Source organism: Psittacula echo, assembly GCF_963264785.1.
Source record: "Psittacula echo genome assembly, chromosome: 1".
In the NCBI taxonomy this organism is placed as follows: Eukaryota; Metazoa; Chordata; class Aves; order Psittaciformes; family Psittacidae; genus Psittacula; species Psittacula echo.
In genome coordinates, this window is record NC_137735.1 from 51,282,781 (window position 1) to 51,306,975 (window position 24,195).

Genomic DNA, 24,195 nt, shown 5'->3' on the forward strand with positions numbered 1-24,195 from the left:
GTGTCTGGCCGCTCCGCATTGGGACCACGCTGCAGCCTCTGCTGCTAGTGCTTTGTGACATGCACCCATTAGCAAATGTAATTTTCTATTGTTTTTTAAGAGTACACCAACAATATTAGAGCAGTTACATTACTGGAAAATTGTTCTAGTACAACCATTATAACAGGCCAGCCTGAAAATAGTGTTTTGCACTATGAGTGATGATACTAGTTCTTCTTCATATTCATCAGAGGATATTGACAACCAAATGTCTAGGACTTCATTTTCTGCATTGTATTTGCTAAATTAAATAATGGGACTAGGTATGTATTTTTAGATACAGTTCCTCTCACCTGCACCACACAAAGCATGCAGAGTGGTAGATCCTGGCAATACAGCTTTCATCAATCCAAGAAGAACATTAGTAAGGAGAAGTTGTCCATGTTAAAAAGCCACCAAATATCTTTCTGGTTCTACCTTTTTAGTTTACTGTCATTTTTCATTCTAGGAGTCACAGAATCATAGAATGGTTTGGGTTGGAAGGGACCTTAAAGATCATCCAGTTCCAACCCCACTGCCATGGGCGCCTTCCACTAGACCAGGTTGCCCCAAGCCCCGTCCAACCAGGGGCAGGGCAGCCACATCTTCTCTGGACAGCCTGTGCCAGGGCCTTACCACCCTCACAGTGAAGAATTTCTTCTTAATATCTAGTCTAAATTTACCCTCTTTCGGTTTAAAGCCATTCCCCCTTGTCCTGTCATTACATGTCCTCATAAAATGTCCCTCTCCAGATTTCTTGTAGGCCCCCTTTAGATATTGGAAGTATACTGGGAAGCTGCTGTGTCAGGAAACGAGCTCAGCTGTGCAAGTTTCCATGGAGTACCAAATAGTCTCATGAAAATAATCTGATTTTTTTCCCCTGTATTTTCCACCTAAATCAAAATTGTATAGGAAAATACTAAACTAATGTGACTGCCAGGTAAGCTAAAGAGTAAGCACAGACTGCCTTTTTAAATAAGGCATTTAAGGAAATGTTTCCCATTCCTGAATAAGGAATCTTGTAGATGTATTAGTTTCTGAAGTGAGCATAGATGTTTTCTAGGCTTTAAATGAATTTAAATTGATGTGGTCTGAATGATTTGAGATGTATGCTTGCATGCATGAATGTGATAAAAATAACCAAATAGAGCACATAAATGCTTGAGTAATGCATGTTGTAATTGTAATGCCTAGCTTTAGCACTCAAAATGATTGCAATATCCATGAACAACGGAAGGACATATTTTTAAATTTGTGGCCAAAATGGACCACAGTCAAATTTGAGCTAGCTCTAAAGCATCTGGAAAAAGTTCAGGTAGTTGGCAGCCATGAGCTGGCTGGTAATGAATGCAAACATATTGCCATCTTCTTTTGGGCATGTGGATGTTTCTTTCCGTACATTGATTTTAGTGAAGTTTTGGGATAATATATGTGTTTACTCGGTTATATTCCTGTCAATTCCCTTCCCCCATTCCCAAATTCTCTATATAAAAGAAAAATATTTGTCATTCTGTCAAGGAGTCTATTACATATTTCACATCATGGTGGGTGTGGTGTACTGTTTGAAAATTGTGTTCTGATGAGAGTTAGCACACATTGGCTTGGCAACAGATTTTTAATTTAATTTCTTCCATGCTAGATGTTATGAGAGTGTATAATCTAGATGCCCCTTCTCCTAGGAAATCACTTATTCTGAAAAGTGAACATTTCATCTGTGCTGTAAATATAAGGCATGGTGACAAATCATTGCATCTGATGAACAAGGTTGTCTCTGACATCTGCCAGTCATTGGTGAGCCCTAGTCTTGAGGTGTCTGGTTCCAATGCCTTTCCCCCCTCCCTCCCTTTTTTCTCTTCTCTTGTTAAATTGGCAAATGTGACATGGCGGGACACTAATGCCTCTAACACAGAAGCTTGCACTTAGATCATAGTGGATTGATTGGCCTGTGCTCAGACCAACAACCATTCTTACAAGTTGCTATTTTTTGTGGGTTTTGCCCAGATGAGCCAGGACAGCATTCGTAACTAATGCACATTTACATGATTTTTTTTGTTTGTTTTTCTTTTTCCCCCTCCTTTTTAAAAATAAGCTAAAAATCAGTGCAGTTTTCTGATCTCTTTTTGAAGGGATGCAATATCTCCACTTTTGCTTTCTGTCTGATATTGCCACCATAGTACTTGTGGTCAAACATCAGTCAGTTTCCCACAGGGAAGATTTTGCTCTTGAAGCTGAACTTGGCACATCACAGCCAATCACTCTACAGCCAGTGAGCTTGCAAGAGTAGTTACTGTCTGTGTTTGCTCTGCAGGGGGCTGTTACCTAGTGAGATCACCTTTGCACATTGCTGCTCTGTGGCACCAAAAATAATTTATAACTAGAAGACCTATTTGTATGTTCACTTCCGGCTAAAAACAACATAGTATCTTGTGTATGTGTTTAGTGTTTGGTTTTTGTGGGGTTTTTTTGACAGCTTCTTAACACTTTCTAGCTGATGACTCATGCACTTCCTTATTTCCAGGCTATTTAGTAAATGTGATGGCTCTTGGGTAGCTGCTGATGTGAGCTGTCATTGTGATCTGACATTTCTTTGGTGGAGCTAACAGGAAGTCTGCTTCTGTAAAGGTGATGAAATTTAGACCCCCCGCTTGCTTTTCTTACAAATCTGAGAATATTGATTCCTCCAAAACCTCTCTACAAATGCTGAAGGGGGTGGAAGAAAGTAAACATTTTCTTCCCAACTCCACTTTTTTCCTCAGCTATGTTTCTCTTAACCTGATGAAGTTGTTTAGATGCATGGATCTCTACACTTTAAAAGTCCTTGAGAGAAACAATATGGAGCAAAAAAGTGTGGCAGTACCTTGCAATCATAAGAAACTATGAAATAAACCCCCACAAAACTCTTCTTCTTTTAAGGTGTTTTTTTGTTTGCTTGTTTGTTTGTTTAAATATATATATATAATATAACTGCATTCAGGCTAGGAACATGCCTGAGCCACTTAGAAACATAAATATCCCTTGTGCTAGGGTTAATTGTGGCAGCAGTGAAGAAAGATGCCATTCCGAGGTTTGATATCCATGCTTTCATTTGACGGAAAAAGGATGACATAAAGTAAGGGGAAAAGAAAATTGTAATTAAATGTGATGTTTTAAGGATGATCTGATGGCTTAGATCCTAGCCAGTGACTCAGCAACCTGAAATGGCCTGTGTGTGTGGTAGGTAAAGAGGAAAGCATCCCTGATGATATCTCCTGCTTCCTGAGGGATAGCCAGGAGTTGTGAAACCTCTCTGTTAGGATTAGAAGTGATGTTACCACCAGCAATCTAATATCATTCTTCTGATGTGCTTTTCTTAACCTCAAAGTACTGAACAATACATCTCGATACAGAGCAGTACTATCAGGTGGGTTTAGTAGTTCTCTTATCTTTCTAGGAAGTGTTATGGGATAAGGCAACTTTCCCCTAGGAAAAGAAATAGAAGGCAAATGAAAGCATAGTGGATTATTTTAAAAACAATTCCATAACAGCATGGATTTCCGTTTGCTTATACTAGCTTTGAATTTGACCCAGTTTTTCTAATCAGAACCAATTCATTATTGCTAATGGGAATTACACTGACACTTTTTCCATTCTATGTAAAAATGGAGCTATTGTGCATGCTGCAGCAGAACTTATTTGGGAATATTTATGTAGGTGCACAATGGATTTTTTTTTGCCCCAGAGTAACCAGAGAGGTTAACGTGCTGACAGGCTGTAGAATATTTGCTGCCTTATTTCTGTTTTCAGAGATTTTTAGATCAGCATCTGTAACTTTTGGTTTCCCCTTATCCCACATGAATGCCATGAACATTTTTTCTAGCTTATTGTGGGACAACCTTGATTCAGTCTTTGCTGTTGCAGCATTTTTAGTTTATAAAGATAAATACTTACCAATCCTTTGGACTTTGCTCTTTTTCACCTGCACTCTTTCAGTAAATATAGACCGTCTCATGAATAAAGCCATGTGTGCTCATTTGTGTTCCCTGCTTTTAAAAGTTCATCTGTTTCATAAACTTCATCTGTCTCATAAAACCAAGAAATTTCAATTTCGGAAAGAATAAAAGCAAAGCAGAGTTAAAGGAAGTACAGGGTAGATTCCTTTAAGTGTCTAAAAATAAGGCTTTTCATATTTGTATTTTTTTAGTATGGGGTGAAGTGTTTCTATAGGAGAATCTTCGGGATGGGAGCAAAAGGTTTGAAGGGTTTGAAGCTAACACATAATACTTTGAAGCGTTATATGGATTTAGTTTCTTTTTTGACTGTCAGAGTGGTAAGGCACTGGAACAGGCTGCCCGAGGAAGTTGTGAATACTCCATTTGTGGCAGTGTTAAAGACCAGGTTGGACAGAGCCTTGGGCAGCCTCATCTAGTGGGAAGTGTCCCTGCCCATAGCAGGGGGGTTGGAACTAGATGATCCTAAGGTCCTTTCCAACCCTAACCATTCAGTGATTCTATAATTCTATAATTTTACTGTCTTGTTTGCATTTCCTCTTTGCCTGGCAGGTTTTTAGTTGGGTTGGGTTTTGTTTCTTTGTTTTGTATTGGTTGGTTGGTTGGCTTGGTTTATTTGATTGGTTTTTTAAATTTGAATAATACGAAGAGGTGAGGTCTCTAGGCAATTCCTTAAGTACTACTCTCTCTGGCAATCTAAAAAATGGCAAAATATTGCTTAAACATCAAATCCTGCCATGTACTTATTTTGATTTTATATTGCTTTCTGCCGTAAATTAAATATTGCACATTTGTCTTTCAGAATCTATATAAAGTATCACCATATGATTCTTTATTTTGCTGGATCTGAAGATTCTGTATCAGGGACTTTTGTGCATTGATTTCGGAGGAACATTTGAAAAGAAGATTATGAGACTGTGGCACAGAGAGTGCATTATTGGGTACTAGGATAGAGTGTAAATTTTTGATTTGTCAAATGCTCTGTGATCATCTGCAGTACAGGGGATAAGTTACCTTACTGTTCTCACAGGTCATCCCAGGATAAGATTAAATACATGAATTACAATGGTAGCAATGTGCATTTACCCTATCTTACTTGAGTGCCATAGCATTTGTCATTAAGTGAAGCAAGGCAATTGTAAATTCCTTTCCTTTAAAATGCTTCCTGGATATGCATTTGATATATCCTCTCAGCAGTATACTAAAGACAGCTTGGATGATGTGGGATTTCATGCCTGTGTGCAATTAGACTTCTTGGTTTGGCTGCTGAAAAGAGATTAAAAGAATAAAATAAGAAAAAAGCTTTATTCCAGTAGACGAGAAATATCTGTTCTACCTGAAGCAAAGTGGGTTTTGTGAAGTTTCTGTAAGAAGCGGGAAGGAAGGTGAGAGTCTAGAGTCACAGAATTCCTAAGGCAGGAGATTTTCTTCTTTTACATGATAGCTGAGGGATTCGTGCACGCAGTCAGGATATAGGAGCACAATTTTTCTTTTCTGCCACGAAAGAGTTGAACTTGTATCTCTTGATAATCACTTTTCTGTAAGGACAGAGTGTTTGATGTGAGAATAGTAGGCTGCTAGACCCCTTAGTTACAGTCCTTGTTCAATTACATGTTTGACAGCCTATGCAAAGTGAAATGGTCTGAGAGGCAGCCTGGAGCTTCATCACCCAGCATATTGCTGTCCAAGTAGGAACTGGCTCCCTTGAACTGGGGCATATGCAGTGGTGGTATTATGTAAAGAAGAAAACTGGGTCTAAATCCTCCACATCCTGAATGATTGCCTTAATCACTTGTGTGTTGATTATGTGTGCAGGCATTGCTCATGAGTGGTAGGGCTTTCCAAGTAAGAGGGGTGTAAAATTAATGAAAAAAAAAATAATTTCCTAGTACTGCAGGCCCTCAAGGAATACCTGCATTTGGGCTGCAAGGGCTACATCCCATAAATGAAAAGTAATTTAGCACTGTGGCTGAGCAAGTGGGTAAAGAGCCCAGATTCACGTGAACCAATTTAATTCCGGAATTTGAAGACATCAGCAGCCTTCTGGATGAAAAACTGGTGACCTTTGCTTGCAGAGACAACTGCTGGTAAGAGTTATGCAGAGGTACTGTCTTAGGTCTTCTAAAACACTGTGCCTGTTACATGATAGTTAAAATCCTACTGCAGCCTGTCTATGCTGGGGTGTTACCCATCCTGCTGGAACAACTCTAGCGGTAGTGATAGATTTTCTGAAAAGATGAAGTCAAGGCTTTATATTCAATTCCACTTCTGTCATATAGCCTTAAATGCATCTGTACTGATTGACCTGAATTGGTAAAATTCATAATGTAATTGTTATGAACTGTAATATTCCTCCTTTTAATATTCTTTTACAGGGTAGATGCATAGCATACAAAGTAAACACAGTACTACAGTCTGCATTGGACTGATTGGAATTTTTTACCCTGTAATTTAGATTGCTTTGGTGTGTGTTAGTTCAGTTTAGTTTGTAAGACTTGGTCTTTAGTTTGTTTAAATTGCAATAATTTATAGTGTGTCTGTACAGTGACTCCTTCCTGTTCATATCAGCTTGGAAAACCAAGTGATATTTAGATGGAAATTATGGGGTGAAAATCTAGAAAGGTAGAGTGCCCCTTGGCTGGTGCTTTAAGTAAACGTGGAAGTGTGGCCATCTGTAACTAGAGTCAAAGTCGGTCAAAACCCTAACTTTGCTGGGCAGGCAGTTCCTCCTCACTCACAGATGTCTGCCTTCGCACTGCCAGGCTGTCTGTCTTTGTGTAAAGGTTTCTGTGGTCTAGTTTGTCCAGGCTTACTTAACACCATAAGGCTGTGCTATTTAAAAATCCCCTCACTTGAAGTAGTCAGGCTTCTGACTCACAGAATTGCTAATCCTCTTTATTTCAGCTACGGGAAAGTGGTCATAGCCTGTACTTTAAAACAGTTGCCCTGCTAATTTTATCATTCTTCACATAAGCAGCATTCTCTATAAAGCGTATTGTTTTGTCTAATCTGTTTTTTGTAACAACAGTACTGTTAACAATTCCCTTTGCAGTTGTACTTATTAAACATAAAACGATGGTATTGGGCTGCTGAAACGGTATTATGTGCTATAGTCTTCCTTCATGAAAGGAGAAAAAACTTTACAAATAACAGCAGTCCCTAGCTCTGCAGCAGGGTGTGCTAGTGTGAATCCCTGAGCCTGTGACAGCTCCTATTAACAGCAAAAAGACAATAACCAAAGGCAGTGGGCAAGTTTACATATTCTGCAGCCAGAGGGGTTGCTATTTCTGTTATATATTCCCAGGTATAAAAAATCTGCATGTGAAAAAAGCTGTCCTTCAGCTGGTAGAAACAGGAAATACAGTGACATAGAATCATAGAATAGTTAGGGTTGGAAAGGACCTTAAGATCATCTAGTTCCAATCCCCCTGCCATGGGCAGGGACACCTCACACTAAACCATGCCACCCAAGGCTTCATCCAACCCGACCTTGAACACTGCCAGGGATGGAGCATTCACAACTTCCTTGGGCAACCCATTCCAGTGCCTCACCACCCTCACAGTAAAGAACTTCCTCTTTATATCCAATCTAAACTTCCCCTGCTTAAGTTTGAACCCGTTACCCCTTGTCCTGTCACTACAGTCCCTAATGAATAGTCCCTCCCCAGCATCCTTGTAGGCCCCCTTCAGATACTGGAAAAGCTGCTATGAGGTTTCCACACAGCCTTCTCTTCTCCAGGCTGAATAGCCCCAACTTTCTCAGCCTGTCTTCATATGGAAGGTGCTCCAGTCCCCTGATCATCCTCGTGGCCCTCCTCTGGACTTGTTCAGTATATATGTGATTAAGAGGCAGTAGGATATATTCAGTTGGAGATTGTATTGCAAAAGTAACCATGACTTGAACAGCATGCGTTGTCTTTGAGAAACAGCTGAATCAGATCCTAGAAAAGGTGGTGTATGAGATCTGCAGCCCTTTGGAACTTCCGCCCGCCTCATAAGAGCTTTTATGATATATTTCATTGTTGTTCTCCAGTGAAATATGCAGATCTGACTTTTGGTGATAGACTTGAACACCTTCCCAAGAATCTATATGTGGAAATACAAGGGAACTGAGTTCCCAGTCTCCTCTGTGGAATCACAGAATCCCGAGGGTTGGAAGGGACCTCAAAAGATCATCTAGTCCAATCCCCCTGCAAGAGCAGGGTAACCTAGAGTGCATCACGCAGGAACTTGTCCAGCCGGGCCTTGAATATCTCCAATGTAGGAGATTCCACAACCCCCCTGGGCAACCTGTTCCAGTGCTCTGTCACTCTCACAGTAAAGAAGTTTTTCCTGATGTTCACATGGAACCTCTTATGCTTCAGTTTATACCCATTGCCCCTTGTCCTATCACTGGACATCACTGAGAAAAGCCTAGCTCCATCATCCTGACACTCACCCTTTACATATTTGTAAACATTGATGAGGTCACCCCTCAGTCTCCTCCAAACTATAGAGACCCAGCTCCCTCAGCCTCTCCTCATAAGGGAGATGTTCCACTCCCTTAATCATCTTAGTTGCCCTGCGCTGGACTGACTCCAGCAGGTCCCTGTCCTTCTTGAACTGAGGGGCCCAGAACTGGACACAATATTCCAGATGCAGTCTCACCAGGGCAGAGTAGAGGGGGAGGAGAACCTCTCTTGACCTACTGACCACACCCTTTCTAATACACCCCAGGATGCCATTGGCCTTCTTGGCCACAAGGGCACATTGCTGGCTCATGGTCATCCTGCCATCCACCAGGACCCCCAGGTCCCTTTCCCCTTCACTACTTTCCAGCATGTCAACCCCCAACCTGTACTGGTACATGGGGTTGTTCCTCCCCAGATGCAAGACTCTACACTTGCCCTTGTTGAATTTCATCAAGTTTCTCCTTGCCCAACTCTCCAGCCTGTCCAGGTCTTGCTGGATGGCAGCACAGCCTTCTGGTGTGTCAGCCACTCCTCCCAGTTTAGTGTCATCAGCAAACTTGCTGAGGGTACATTCAGTTCCCTCATCCAGCTCGTTGATGAAAATATTAAACAGCACTGGTCCCAGCACCGACCCCTGAGGGACTCCACTAGTCACAGACCTCCAGCTAGATTCTGCCCCATTGACCACAACTTTCTGCCTTCTTCCTTTCAACCGGTTCTTGATCCACCTCACTACCTGTTCATCAAGCCCACACTTCCTTAGCTTATCTATGAGGATGCTGTGGGAGACAGTATCAAATGCCTTACTGAAATCAAGAAAAACCACATCTACTGCTCTACCATCATCCATCCACCTATTTACTTCCTCGTATAGAGGGCTTTACTGCAAATCACAATATAGATAGAGAAATATCTATATAGTTAGTTATAGCAAACATCAAAAGTGAAGTTAACACACAAGTTCCATGGTGAAACTGTGGCTGAAGTTTGTTCCACTGGGGAGGGTAGGTACCCATTTTGTCAAAAATGGATACTGGGATGGAAGAGCTTTATATAGGTCTGTTCAAGTCTCTATACCTGCATCTTCTTTGAAGTGTGAAAGGAAGTCCTGGGAAAACAAGGCCTCTCACAATGGAGCTGGGATAAGGCATGTTGATGATGCGAGATCTGGAAGGTGAGCTCAGCTCCCTCCTTGAAATACCTGTACAGCAATGCGTGCAGCATGGGAAATAAGCAGGAGGAGTCAGAGACCTGTGTTAAGTCAGGAGATTATGATCTGATGGCAATTACAGAGACGTGGTGGGACAGCTCGCATGACTGGAATATACTCATGGAGGGCTATGTCCTTTTCAGGAAAGACAGGCCAGCCAGGCGGGGTGGTGGGGTTGCTCTTTATGTGCGAGAGCAGCTGCAATGTACTGAGTTCTGTCCAGGGACAGGGGACGAGCGAGTTGAGAGTCTGTGGGTGGGAATTAAGGGGCAGGCTGGCAGGGGCGATACTGTTGTGGGTGTCTGTTACAGGCCACCAGATCAGGGTGAGGAAGTTGACGAGGCCTTCTACAGGCAGCTGAGAGCGGCCTCACAGTCACAGGCCGTGGTCGTCGTGGGGGATTTTAACTTCCCTGATGTTTGCTGGAAGGACTACACAGCAACCCAGCCACAGTCCAGGAGGTTCCTCCAGTGTATGGATGATAACTTCCTCATGCAAATGGTGGATGAGCCAACCAGGAGAGGAGCGCTGCTGGATCTCATCCTCACTAACAAGGAGGGTCTGGTCGAAGCTGTAAAGGTTGAGGGCTGCCTTGGTTGCAGCAACCACGAGATGGTTGAATTCAGGATCTTGTGTGGTAGGACCAGTACAATAGCAAGTAGAATTGCAACCCTGGACTTCAGCAGGGCAAACTTTGGCCTTTTCAAGCAATTGCTAGGGGAAATCCCATGGGCAAGGCTGCTTGAAGGTAAAGGGGCCCAAGATAGTTGGTTGACATTCAAGAATTGCTTATTCCAAGCTCAAGAGCAGAGCATCCTGACACATAGGAAGTCAAGGAAGAGGACCAGGAGCTCTTCGTGGCTAAATAAGGAACTGCTGGGTATGCTCAAGTGGAAGAGGAGAGTTTACAGGTCATGGAAGGAAGGGCTGGCCACTCGGGAGGAATATAAGGCTGCTGCTAGAGGATGTAGGAAGGCAGCTAGGATGGCTAAGGCCTCCTTAGAATTAAATCTGGCAAGAGGGGTCAAGGACAGCAGAAAGAGCTTTTTCAAATACATAGCTGATAAAACTAACACCAGAGGCAATGTAGGCCCACTGATGAACGGGATGGGTGCCCTGGTGACAGAAGATACAGAGATGGCAGAGTTATTGAATGCCTTCTTTGTCTCTGTCTACTCTGCCGGAGGCAGTCCTGAAGAGCCCTGTACTCCTGAGACCTCAGATGAAGTCAGGTCACTGGAGCAGTTTGCCTTAGTCGATGAGGAATGGGTTAGAGACCAGTTGAGCAATCTGGACATCCATAAATCCATGGGTCCAGATGGGATGCACCCGCGGGTGCTGAGGGAACTGGCGGAAGTCATTGCTAGACCACTCTCCATCATCTTTACCAAGTCTTGGGAAACGGGAGAGGTGCCTGAGGACTGGAGGAAAGCAAATGTCACTCCAGTCTTCAGAAAGGGCAAGAAGGAGGACCCGGGTAACTATAGACCAGTCAGCCTCACCTCCATCCCTGGGAAAGTGATGGAACACCTTATCCTTGATGCCATCTTAAGGCATGTCAAGGATAAGAGGGTTATGAGGGGCAGTCAACATGGCTTTACCAAGGGGAAGTCATGCTTGACCAACCTCATAGCCTTTTATGGGGAAATAACACGGTGGATGGATGATGGCAGAGGGGTGGATGTGGTCTACCTTGACTTCAGCAAAGCATTTGACACAGTCTCCCACAGCATGCTCATAGCTAAATTGAGGAAGTGTGGTCTGGATGATCAGGTAGTGAGATGGACTGCGAACTGGCTGAAGTACAGAAGCCAGAGAGTTGTAGTCTATGGGGCGGAGTCCAGTTGGAGGCCTGTATCTAGTGGAGTGCCTCAAGGGTCAGTATTGGGACCAGTATTATTTAATATATTCATCAATGATTTAGATGAGGGAATTGAGTGTACTGTCAGCAAGTTTGCTGATGACACTAAGCTGGGAGGAGTGGCTGACACGCCAGAAGGCTGTGCTGCCATCCAGCGGGACCTGGATAGGCTGGAGAGTTGGGCGGGGAGAAACTTGATGAAATATAACAAGGGAAAGTGTAGAGTCCTGCATCTGGGCAGGAACAACCCCAGGTTCCAATATAGGTGGGGGAACGACCTGTTAGAGAGCAGTGTAGGGGAGAGGGACCTGGGGGTCCTAGTGGACGGCAGGATGACCATGAGCCAACACTGTGCCCTTGTGGCCAAGAAGGCCAATGGCATCCTGGGGTGTATTAGAAGGGGGGTGGTTAGTAGGTCGAGAGAGGTCCTCCTTCCCCTCTACTCTGCCCTGGTGAGACCGCATCTGGAATATTGTGTCCAGTTCTGGGTCCCTCAGTTCAAGAAGGACAGGGACCTGCTGGAGAGAGTCCAGCGCAGGGCAACTAAGATGATTAAGGGAGTGGAGCATCTCCCTTATGAGGGAGCTGGGTCTCTATAGTTTGGAGAAGAGGAGACTGAGGGATGACTTTATTAGTGTATATGAATATATAAAGGGGGAGTGTCATGAGGATGGAGCCAGGCTCTTCTCAGTGGCAAACAATGATAGGACAAGGGGTAATGGGTACAAACTGGAACACAAGAGGTTCCACTTGAACTTGAGAAGAAACTTCTTCTCAGTGAGGGTGACGGAACACTGGAACAGGCTGCCCAGGGGGGTTGTGGAGTCTCCTTCTCTGGAGACATTCAAAACCTGCCTGGACACATTCCTGTGTAACCTTATCTAGGTATTCCTGCTCCGGCAGGGGGATTGGACTAGATGATCTTTTGAGGTCCCTTCCAATCTCTAACATACTGTGATACTGTGAAGGCATTCCCAAGGCATTTAATGGAGTTATAATAAACATTTTAGATTGCCACCAAAACCTCAGAATATTAGGATGCCTTAAGTGCTGACTGGCACCAACCAGTCTGAAAAACATGAGGTTATAGGGAAAAAAAGTATTTCCCACTGGAAGAAGCTGTTGAGGGTGTTAAATTAGTAGAAAAATTGCTTTAAGCAGGGCTTTTTACTGCATTTCTAGAACCATGTTCTTATTTTTCATACAGAGACTGAGTTGAGGGCTTGGTGCATTTTGGTGTTAATTTGATATTGCTGTTGTTGGGGTCTTTTTGTTTGTTTTTTTTTGTTTTAAATACTCCACCAGGTCCCACTGTTTGCAAATCTTAGAGATGTATGAAGATACTCGGCTTACTCTTGGTCATTATTTATCATGCCTGGATTTTAACACTGTTTGGTTTTGGCTCTAGAAATGGCACTCATACTGATAGTAAGAGGATTCAGGGTTGGTTTGTTGTTTTTTTTTTTTTGCTCTCACTTTTCTGTATCCCCTTTTATTTCTTACTTTGCAAAGTGTAATTTGGCAGTCCTTATATGTGTTTCAAACTTCTGTGCATATCATCTTATTCTGGGGTATTTGACATTGCTCATCCACCTTCATGGAAAATAATAAGGAATGAAAGCTGCATTAATGCAAATGTCAATTTCAGGCTAGAAAAGGCTTTCATTTTCTATTGTGGAGACAAAATCACTGCAATTTTGGTCATCTTTTGTACTAATACTAAATATGCATCTGTGTTAATTGAAGCTTTACGAAGCACTGACCTTAGACTTTTTCAGTGGTTGGATGACTTAAAGGCTTAGAAATGCAGAGAGCTTCCATAAATGATGGAGACTATGTTCTTAACAATGAAAGCTGTCTTTTGCATCTGGCCCATGCAGCTTGTCCTGGAATATTGCTGTGCACAAGGAGAAGTTCGAGAGCCTTGTAATATCTTCTGTGTATACATACGTGTTTGTGTGTATGGGTGCTGCAGACATACCAAATAAGAAAATGCATGCATCCAATTCCTAAAAAAAAAAAAAAAAAATACCAAAATAAAATTTCTGATATATTGACTAAGTTTCTTCTAAAAATTAGCAGTATCAAAAGCAGCAAGAATGGGGAGAATGAGAGAAAAATGCAGGCTAACTAACAGTGCCTTGGTATATAGCAGTCTGAAATTCCCCTGCTAACAAAGCGAAATAATTGATTGTATGAAATGTGAGAAATGGCAAAGTGTACTTGGCTCTTTCCTCACTAATTCATAAGCGAAAACCAGGCACAGCTCTTGCAAAAGTCAGAAAACTTCACACCTTTCAAAACTGGTGAAATGAGATCAGGGCTATTTGCTAAGCTTAAGCTTCCTGTTTTATACAAGTTCTGCAGAAGCGAACTTACAGACAATGGAATAATGTACTAGAATTATGCAAAATCATGCGTTACAGTGCATTTTGAAATTATTTACTCTTGGCAGCTAGTCAGCTGTAATTAAATTTCTGAAAGCTGACCTTCTTCCTTCTTTCCATGGAACACCTCTTGCAGCACACTAATGAGATGCAGTGGGAAAGGAAGGCATTGTCTTTTCTTTGATCAGACCAGCCCAGTGGCAGAAAGAACATGTAGGCATTACTAGAGTGCCCTTGGCAGTGCTCACGTTATGGAGGGAATCATACTTTACACAGTCCCAAAGAAACAATTTGGAAATTTCAGCATTTTTGTATTGTGCACAGAGGATTCAAACAGCAGACTTGGCATTTCGAATGCCACTTACATATGTATATATGGACCAGGCTTTTACTGCTTACCTGAGTGCTGGGCAGAAAAAGACACTTGTGTTTTGTAACCCCAGCTTTTCAGATGTGCTGCTTTATCTGTTATATACTTCAGATATTTTGGTAAAATGGGAATAACTATTCTTCCTTGCTTTCATAAACGATTAGGCATGCCTGTATGAAAAGAATACTATTTATGTCAGTTCTTTTCTCTATTTTGCCTCTTTGCTCTCCTACAGCATGATAGCTGTAGTACTGAAGATCAGCTGGGGGTAGCTAGTGCTCTGGTTTAGTGTCAGTTTCAGGGAATACCTGCAAGCTATGTAAGCTAAATGATGGTGAGTCCTTTTTCCACATGGGTGCAGGACTCAGTACTGGAGCTAAACACATAGGTGTGATGCCTGAGAGGAGTCTGACATCTGAAGCAAACAACCCCGAGTTTTATGCTTCTTCTGTGATGTTGCATAGAAAAAATGATGTTATTTGCAATGCACAGCCAGGAGCTCTCTGTATACACAATAAGCCTGGTTCCCCCCTCACTCACATCCAGTAGTGACAGACCAACTCACTTGAAACTTGTGAGCTCTTATATCAGTGCAAAATGAGTAAATGCACCAAGAAGGCAGAATTCTGTAGTGGAGTCAATACTCTTGATGTATAGAGTTATTGTGGCAGTGCCTTTTATGAAAAAGTTGGAGAAAGGGGAGAATATCACTTCAGTCACTCCATGAAATGCTGCATCCACAGGATTGAACACTGCAATAAAGGGATGAAGTTCTTGGTATCTGAAGTAACTCAGTGAGCACTGGTGCTTAGATCCAATAACAATTAAAAGTTTTTAACAGAGATAGGAAGAAAATTGTAACTTCCTTTGAGGGAAAAGCAAGCAAGTAGGCTCAGCAGTTCAACTGCTTCACTCCACATGGTGTTCCTGCACATACTGCTGCTTCCTTGCGCTACACAGGCTGTGGAAAACTACATCTGCTCTAGTTTTGGAAGCTGAGATCATTGTTTTTTAATTCCCACATGGTTTTGTGCTGGTTATGAAGAGATACAGTTCTGAAATGGTATTTATAGGCAAAGAGAAGCTTTTCCTCTGATTCCAAATAGGATTTGTGTCAGCTGACTTCTGATAGTTGGTTGGGTATGCCTTTTGTAGGAATGTGTCTCTTCATTGTCAGAGGTGGGTTTTAAATCTGGCAATTCTGTTTTACCATGGCGTGCATGGTTTAGAACAACTGCTGCTTCCAATTAAGGTTGTTTATTGCTACTCAAATACTCCTTGTTGAAAACATACATTTTCCATTTTGGACTTATGCAAATTTCTTTTCCTATCACATTGGAAAAAGTCAAAAGAAAATCAAAGCTGCATTACATTCCTGGCATCTCTTGCAACCATTAAAGTTAAAGCAATCTCAGTAAAAAGTTAGAACTAGCACCAAGGGAACATTGCACCATTGTTATTCCCGGAAAGAGAGCAAAACCAGACTCTCAGACTTAGGCACATTTTGCCTTCTCTTTCATCTTCACTCACTGCTTCACTCACTGATGCTGCTGTCAAGCCCTGCTGCTGCTTTGTCTATAACATGCACCAATTTGAATTTTCTTCAGTGTCCTTTTAACTGACACATTTACTGTCATTGCATTGGCTATCTACCACATCAGCTGTTACAGTATCACAGTCATTGGCCTCCCTGCTGTATCTTTTGCTCTCTTCCATTACTCCCACATTGCAGCAACTGCATCCTTCTCCTTGATGTCTAAATTGATTTATTACTTCCCAACTGCAAATCTCACTGCCTCATCACTTGCCACCTGACATTTAACATCCTTTTCCATGATTTCAAAGCCCTGATTACATCCCTTTTACTCATATTCCTTTACTGTTCCTTGCAAAAGCCCATGGCTTCTCTTTTTTGCTATCCCCATGATTTTCCCTAGTAATGCTTTAGCGTATCTCAATGCATATATTCACTATATAAGAATTGTGCCCTCAACCCTTTTTAGATGTGTTGCTCTGGGTTTCACCATCTTACCTCAATACGTCATGATTTTCCTTCAGTTGAAGACTGTAATTTTCCTTGTGAAATTATTACTCTTTTATTGAATACTTCTACTTGTAATGCATTTACCATGTCTTCTGTAATTTTCTGTTACACAGAAAGACTTTGTCTCCTACCTACAGCTCTGCTTTTATTTACCTCATTCACCCCTCTCCATTAGGTACCTGCCAGTGTCTCAATATTATGACATGTGCCCACCATCTCCCATAATCAATAGTGCTCTTGCTCTGGGGTCCCTGTGCATCTGGAACTCTTTGTCACTTAGTTCCATTGTTGTAGGCCACATTGCCTCACCTTTCAAATCTTTACTTTTCATGAAGCTTAGTTATATTGAGCTCAGAACATAAAACACTTTCAATGGCAAACTAATGCTCAAAACAAACAATGAAAAGCTGCAACAAAAGACTTTGTTTTCAGTCTTTATGCATGTTTTAGCTTGGCATAGAAAACAATTTCCTTGCTTTGCTTTCTGACCTTGGGCAAGTAATTCCCCTTGGCACATCTGGGTTTTTTCTTCTGTGAAATAGAGATGAAGATGCTGATCTTCTCTGCAAAGCATTTTCAGAGCTACAAATAAAAAAGCATTCTATAAAAAGTAGTTGTTATTATTATTATTATCATGATTGTTATTCTGTGTGTCAGTGAAATAAGCACAATGTCTATTCTTAGCAAATAGTAATGGTGATAGTTGTTTTGACTTGTCTAAGGCTTTCTTGAGTGGCTAAGTTGCTAATGGAACTGATGTTCTATACTCCTACAGACTTCTCAGTTTTTTCACAACCATGTATTTTTTGTGACTGATGTACTGTCTTTCTTGCCTTTTTTATTCTCTTACAAAGCTTTTCTTATCTTGATGTAGAGTCTGTTTCCTTCTTTCATGGCAAATGCAAGGTCTGGCCTTAGTATTGTTTGCTCTTCAAATTGCTCTGAAGCACTTGTCTAGTAGAATTGTCTCTTTTTTTCTTAAAGAAAAAGAAGAAAATAAAAATAAAGGGGTGGGGGGAAGGAAAAAGAATGAAATGTGTCCCTTTTTTGGTTTATGGAAAAACTTTTCTCTCTGCAATGCCACATTAAAAAAAAAATAAATAAAAAAAAATGTTCTACTGTCCCCTTAGCAGAACATTCCCTGAAATTTTGCCATTTGCACTGTAGAAAAGAAAGCACTCTCAGATTGCTGTTCACAGATTTCTTTTCCTTTGGGGGATGGTCTTATTTTGAGTTCTTTTGTTCTGTAATATCTATGCTTGGGAGAATGCTAAGCTCATCCAGGGCAGCACAGGCAGCTCTTTCCATTGTAGGGCTTCCAATTAAACTAATGCTACCAGCTGTGTGTTCTTTTGTCTGCTCTGGACTAGGTTGTGGTATTGTGCTTTGCACTGCATCTCTCCAGCAGAGCCTGTTGTCTCCATACTAATAGTTTGGGCAAGAAAGGGGGGCTATGAAATACGAACACTCAGAAAAGAGAGGGATTGTAGAGAAACTTCTGGCAATGTGAGTTAAGCTAAGAAATGGGCCTTCTAACCTAGGGAAAAATGTTTAAGGAGAAAACAGAGGTGTAATCCTTTCTATTTAGATCATGCAAAAGTGTTTCACAAAGGTGTCGAGGTATCATAATCACCAAAGTATAAGAGAAATCAGATTACTCATCCAGAATTAGTCATGCAATGAAGCAGTGGCAGAGATGGGACCAGGATGTGAGCCTTCAGACTCTCAGTCCAGTGCCAAATCATCTAGATCTTGCTGTTTCTTGATACTGGAGGAGATAGGGTGAAGTAGATGTTTGGGGGTTTTTATTATTTTTTTTTTTTAAGAGATGGAGGAGGAAACATGAAGAGGGAGTGCAAGATGCTTTGCCTCGTTGGAGCAAGCACTAAGGGCAGAGGGAGAATAGGCAATGGGAGGATGAAAGGCAGTGTTTTGCAATGCTCAGGGGAAGAAAAAACAGATAGGAAGATAAAGTTAGATCCAAGATAGAAAGGCTGGAAGGGAAAATTGCCTGACAATCTGACTGATATGTGGCAAGGAAAGTGTAATTTTTGTCAAACGGCATAAAGTTCAGTGCTTTATTCTCTTAACAAGACTGTTGCCCTAGCTTGTTTTGAGCAAGTCCATAAAATAAGAATTGTTGATGCTCAAGATTTAAACAGGTTTTGTTGTTGATATTTTTTTCCCCAACACTTACACACAGGTTTTCAGAGAACACTGAACTAGAGTAAATCACTATGATTTTATCAGGATGTTATCTTTTGCTAAAATTGTCTTTAATTTTATATTAAGCTGCTTTAAGACACAGCCTTTTTGTTTCCATATAATTGTTGCTATGCAGCAATTGTCTGCTCTACAGCAAGCAAGCTAGCTATTAAAAAAGGGTATCAGACACTATGTGCAGCTTAATAACTTCTCAAATGGTGCTGGGTAGGGATGCGAAAATACTCAGCAACAGTGCAAGGGCAAGGATGAAAAAAGTAAGGGATGGAGGAAGTTGCACAGTACTAAAGTAGTATATGCTTCATCGTTAAATAGGTAATCAAGTATAATCTACCCATGGTTATAAATGAAATTAAAAATCTTCATTTTGCTTAATGGGTGAATGTAAATTGCTCATGCAATACTTTGAGCAAGGATTCTGGCAGGTGTGGTTTGGCTTGAGTCAGTGAGGGGTCAGCACAAGAAAAGGGAGGATTTTAGAGTCATTCTTGAATCTAGGCTGTTACTTCTTTGCATTCCTTATTTTTCAATGAGCTACATTAATTTTGCAGATAGACATCCTTGTTGGGATGCCAGGATCCTAGAGGTCGATTTTGTGATGTGCCTCTAGTCCTTTGTCCAATGCCTGGCTTTAATTGATTTAATCTCATCCTTTCCCTGCACCTCTTCACCCATTAGCATTCACATTGGACCCTTCTACAACAGTGCTGGCAAGGCACAGTCTCCTCTGGCCAGATCTATCAGCACTCCAGCCTCTTTTTACCTCTCAACCACAGACATCCTGAAAAGCTGTAGCATTTTTTGGGGGGAGCATATTAATGTTCACATGATAGAGGAGATGGCAGCTGAAGCCATTCTTTAGCTGAAGATTTGTGTTTGTCTAACTTCTTTAAAATATTGGAAGTTTTGTAATGTTTTCCAAAGAAGTTCAGGCTTCTTGAAAGGCTAGGAGCCATCACTCCTCTGAGACAAAACCTGGCTGCAATTGTTGAATACTAAGTGAAACAAGATTTGAAAAATATGAGACGTTTTACTGATGTTTGTCTGCCTGGTGTGGTAATCTGCCAAGATACGTGCCCTCTGTGTGCCTCTGTAGTATTTAACAGAAGAGCTGTAGGTTGGCTTGCAAGGAGCTAAAAAAAAAGTACATCTGGACTTTTGTCCAAAAAAGAAAACTTTCAGAGCCTTCAATTTGGTAGCCTTTGCAAGCTGTGTTTCTTTCAAGCTCTCCCATTGCATCCCGCAAGAGAAGGTGTCAAAATACCTTTTGTGTATAAATCATGCCTCCCTTCAAACTTCTAGTTTATATTTTCAAGGCTCAGATGAATTATTAAATTTTAATGTGATGGATTTAACATTACCATAATTGACAAAGCCTGTATACAGAAAGAAATCTGACCCAGAAAAGACTCTCACAAAACGATTTTCAGTAAAAACATCCAAAGGTTGTTGTGGTGCAACAGTGATGCAAATGTGCTCTCTGGTAATATTTGTTACTCTTAGATATCAGAAGTTGGATTATTTTTCCCAAAGAAAGAAATCATAAGGCTTAGGAAGCGCAGCTGTTAAGACTCAAACACAAGTTTTTTTTACAGTCAGGACAAACTAAAATCCTTTAAAGGTTAATTGCAAGTGAACTTAAGATACTGTTAGTAGTCTGAGTTGTGGATAATGTAGTGGAGGGGAGGGGGAGATTGGCTAATGTTTACAGAGAAGATGTAAATGAAGTGACTTTCTATAACCTTATCAAGAAAAGGAACAGGATAGACTCTATTATCTGCACTGCAGAGGAGAATATTCTTTAAATCCAGTCAATAATATTCCCCCCCATCTTCCCCTTATTTTCTTCTGACTAATTTTAAGGATATATTAAAAATGTGCTGTCACTCATCTCAAAATAATTCAGTTCTAAGACTGGGATAAACCATTGTGTTATAAAGGAAAAATAATTTGCAAGAGTGGAATCACTATCCAGAAGGGACTAAAAAGATTTATTGAAAATTGGAGGCTAAGCTCACTTAATCATGGGTCTCATAATCACACTTTATCCTTCCTTCTTGCATCTGAGATCATGAACACCGAACAAAGAGACCTGCAGTTTATTTGTTTAAACTTCTTGTAAGTTTTATAGAGTCATAGAATAGTTAGGGTTGGAAAGGACCTTAAGATCATCTAGTTCCAACCCGCCTGTCGTGGGCAGGGACACCTCACACTAAACCATGTCACCCAAGGCTCTGTCCAGCCTGGCCTTGAGCACTGCAGATTTTTTCATGTCTTTTTTCACGTGAATACATTCTCTTTCTGCAGTGAATTCATGAAAGTTTTGGGACTGTTGTTTTAAGGTGACAAAGACCAAAAAATTGCATTGTGGTTAGCATGGCCACTTGATAAAGAAATAAATCCAGACTTTAATTTTATTCCTTACCTTTTGAAACAGGGAATTTGAATGCTAGTCTTCAAATCAGCATCCCAAAACTAAGAAAGGATTTGAGGAGCAGCCAGAAGCATATTATTCTCAAAGTAAACAAGAACTAATAGCTTGTATTTTCAAAGCTGCATAGAAGTTCTGATGGCCTAATATCAATTTAAAGGTTCTGAAGTCACCTGCCTTTGTATTTTTCCCCTTGAATCAGCTGTTTATCCTGATATGGAGATGGATTAGTCCAAATGGGGTGACTCACCTTCTACAGAAATCTAGGGAAAACTAATTTGTCCCAATCATATGGAACCCTCCTGGTTTCAGAGTCCTTGGAGCACTTCCAAAGCACAGAGCACAGGCACAGGGAAAAAACTGTTTATAAGTTCTCACTCTCCATCAGAAACAGAAATATCAGTGACGAGAGGGTTGTTTGGTTTTTTTCCTTCATGTTCAGCCAAGTAGCTTTGAGGCAATTCTCTATGGGGTAATATGTGGAAAACATCCAGGAGTAGTAAGATTGAAATGATGCCAGCTTTGGGAAGGACATCCAGGGGATGTCCTTGGGGTGTCCAAGTCAGGCCCATGGGACCAGGACTCTGAGAAGATGATTTAGATCTAATTTCTGTTCACTCAACATATACTCAAACAACAGTACAGTTCTGGAAGGAGCCTGGTAGTTTTTAAATTGTAGAAGATGGAAAGGACCCTAAAATACATCCCTGATTATTTAAAGGGGTACTAGCCACTCTTTATGTACAGTATTTAGCATTTTCAAATAAATGATATTAAGAGTTGGTCTGACTTTGTTTACTCTGAAATCTAAATGGGAGGAAATTAGGGCTGTTACTGAAGTCTCCTGAGATCTTATACTAAATTTTTTTTGTTGTTTTTTTCAATTTGTGATATATGAGGGTGGTTCATTATGATTTATTATCAGGAAGAAAAAGGGAGAAATCAGTAAAAAAATGCTCACATTTGTAGCAATAAACCTCAGTAGTCCTTTTTGGTGCCTCTTATTTATTGCTGCATCTGTTTTTAAATTCGCTCTTTTTTATAGATGTTTTTTATTATTTTTTTTCTAAATTTCAGCAACTAGTTATTTAAGGACCTTCCTTTGTTTCCATTTAAGGGCCCTACCTTTGTTTCCGTTTTACAGAGAACACATTTTAAGGACACATTTGTAACCGTAGCCATTTAAAGTCTGCTTTCCTAAAAGTGCTTATACAGGCTTATAGCCTAGAAGTAAATTACTTTTTTCAAATTGCATTGGCTATGCTCTTATTTAAAAAAGTACCATACTGAACACAAAAATAAGGGGTTTATTTTCTTTAGATGCTGTGCCAAACTAACCTAGATGAGACTTTACTCTAAAACATGACTCTTTGCGCTACTGTGATCAGCCCATCAGTGTTGGAAATTCAGTAACTTTGCATTTTGAGAACGGCAAGATAAGCTGAAGGGTTAAATGTGGTGTAGGGTGCGCACCAGTGTGTGCTATACGTGCTATGTGCTATATGTGCTGTGTATATCTACAGTGGAGAAACATTTTAAGTTATCAGAAGAAGCATGACCAGCAGGTCGAAGGAGGTGATCCTGCCCCTCTACTCTGCTCTCGTGAGACCTCACTTGGAGTACTGTGTACAATTCTGGTGTCCTCAACATCAAAAGGACATGGAACTGTTGGAACAAGTCCAGAGGAGGGCCACGAGGATGATCAGGGGACTGGAGCACCTGCCGTAAGAAGACAGGCTGAGAAAGTTGGGGCTGTTCATCCTGGAGAAGAGAAGGCTGCGTGGAGACCTCATAGCAGCTTTTCCAGTATCTGAAGGGGGGCCTATTAAGGATGCTGGGGAGGGACTCTTCATTAGGGACTGTAGTGATAGGACAAGGGGTAACGGGTTCAAACTTAAACAGAGGAAGTTTAGATTGGATATAAAGAGGAAGTTCTTTACTGTGAGAGTGGTGAGGCACTGGAATGGGTTGCCCAAGGAAGTTGTGAATGCTCCATCCCTGGCAGTGTTCAAGGTCGAGTTGGACAGAGCCTTGGAAGACATGGTTTAGTGTGAGGTGTCCCTTCCCATGGCAGGTGGGTTGGAACTTGGTGATCTTAAGGTCGTTTCTAACCTAAACCATTCTATGATTCTATCCTATTTTATAGACATTCTAGATAATCTGTCCATGCAATGTGTAAAATTCTGTGATCAGTTTTATTTCTTGAGCCACTGAGATCCAGTTTTTAACAGCAGCTTCTATCTGGTGGTTATGAGAATGACTGAATATCTGGACAAGTTATGTTTAAACATAGCTTGTAGTATGGAACAGTAGTGTTTTATAAACACTATCACTAATTTTATGTTCCTTCTTTGTTGAACTTGCAATGGAGCTGTGTACAAGTCCGTTTGAATTTGAGATGTCTACTGTCCTGACTGAGGACTTAATAGACACAGTAATATTCTAGTTGATGGCAAACTAATATTCCTTGACTGTTGTCCTGGGTTCAGCAGCAGTCAGTCAGTTTTTCTCCTTCTTAGTAGCTGGTGCAGCGCTGTGGTTTTGACTTTTGGCCTGGGGATAATACTGATAAAACCGATGTTTTCAGTTGCTGGTCAGAATGTTTGGTCTGACCAAGGACTTTGTGAGTCTCATGCTCTGCCAGGGAGGAGGGGAAGCCGGGAGGAAGCAGGGACAGGACACGTGACCCAAACTAGCCAAAGAGGTATTCCATACCATAGCGCGTCATGCCCGGGGATGTAACGGGGAGTTACCCAGAAGGGCACGTCTCTCTTCTCTGTCGGGCTTGTTTTTGGCGGGGTATTGTATTCTCTTCCCTTGTTATTTCTCTTATCATTATTATTATTGGTGGCAGCAGTAGTGGTTTGTGTTATACCTTAATTACTGGACTGTTTTTATCTCAACCCGTGGGAGTTCCATTCTTGCAATTCTCCTCCCCATCCCTCCGGGGGCTGGGGGGAGTAGAAACTGCATGGCTGACTTGCCAACTGGCTTAAACCACTACAGTTTTTTTTTGTTTTTCAAGTGTGGGGCTTGGGCTAAGGTTATTGTCTCGTGGTACTTTATGGTAATGCCTTGTAATACAATGGAATCATTGATCATGAAACTGGTCTGGCTTATGTTCCCAGTGTGGTCACCACCTTTATACTTTGGGAAGTATATAATAGAAGTGCTTAGCAATTAGGCATCATTTTTCTACTTCTTGGGTGGTCAA

At 41.2% G+C, this 24,195-nt stretch overlaps 1 protein-coding gene across 2 annotated transcripts in view; it reads left to right on the plus strand.

The window, feature by feature from the left end:
• GRID2 (glutamate ionotropic receptor delta type subunit 2) overlaps positions 1-24,195 on the plus strand; it is a gene marked incomplete at its 5' end in the record, with an annotated part of 729,364 nt that overhangs the window by 394,559 nt on the left and 310,610 nt on the right. The gene's annotated exons all lie outside the window — the stretch shown is intronic.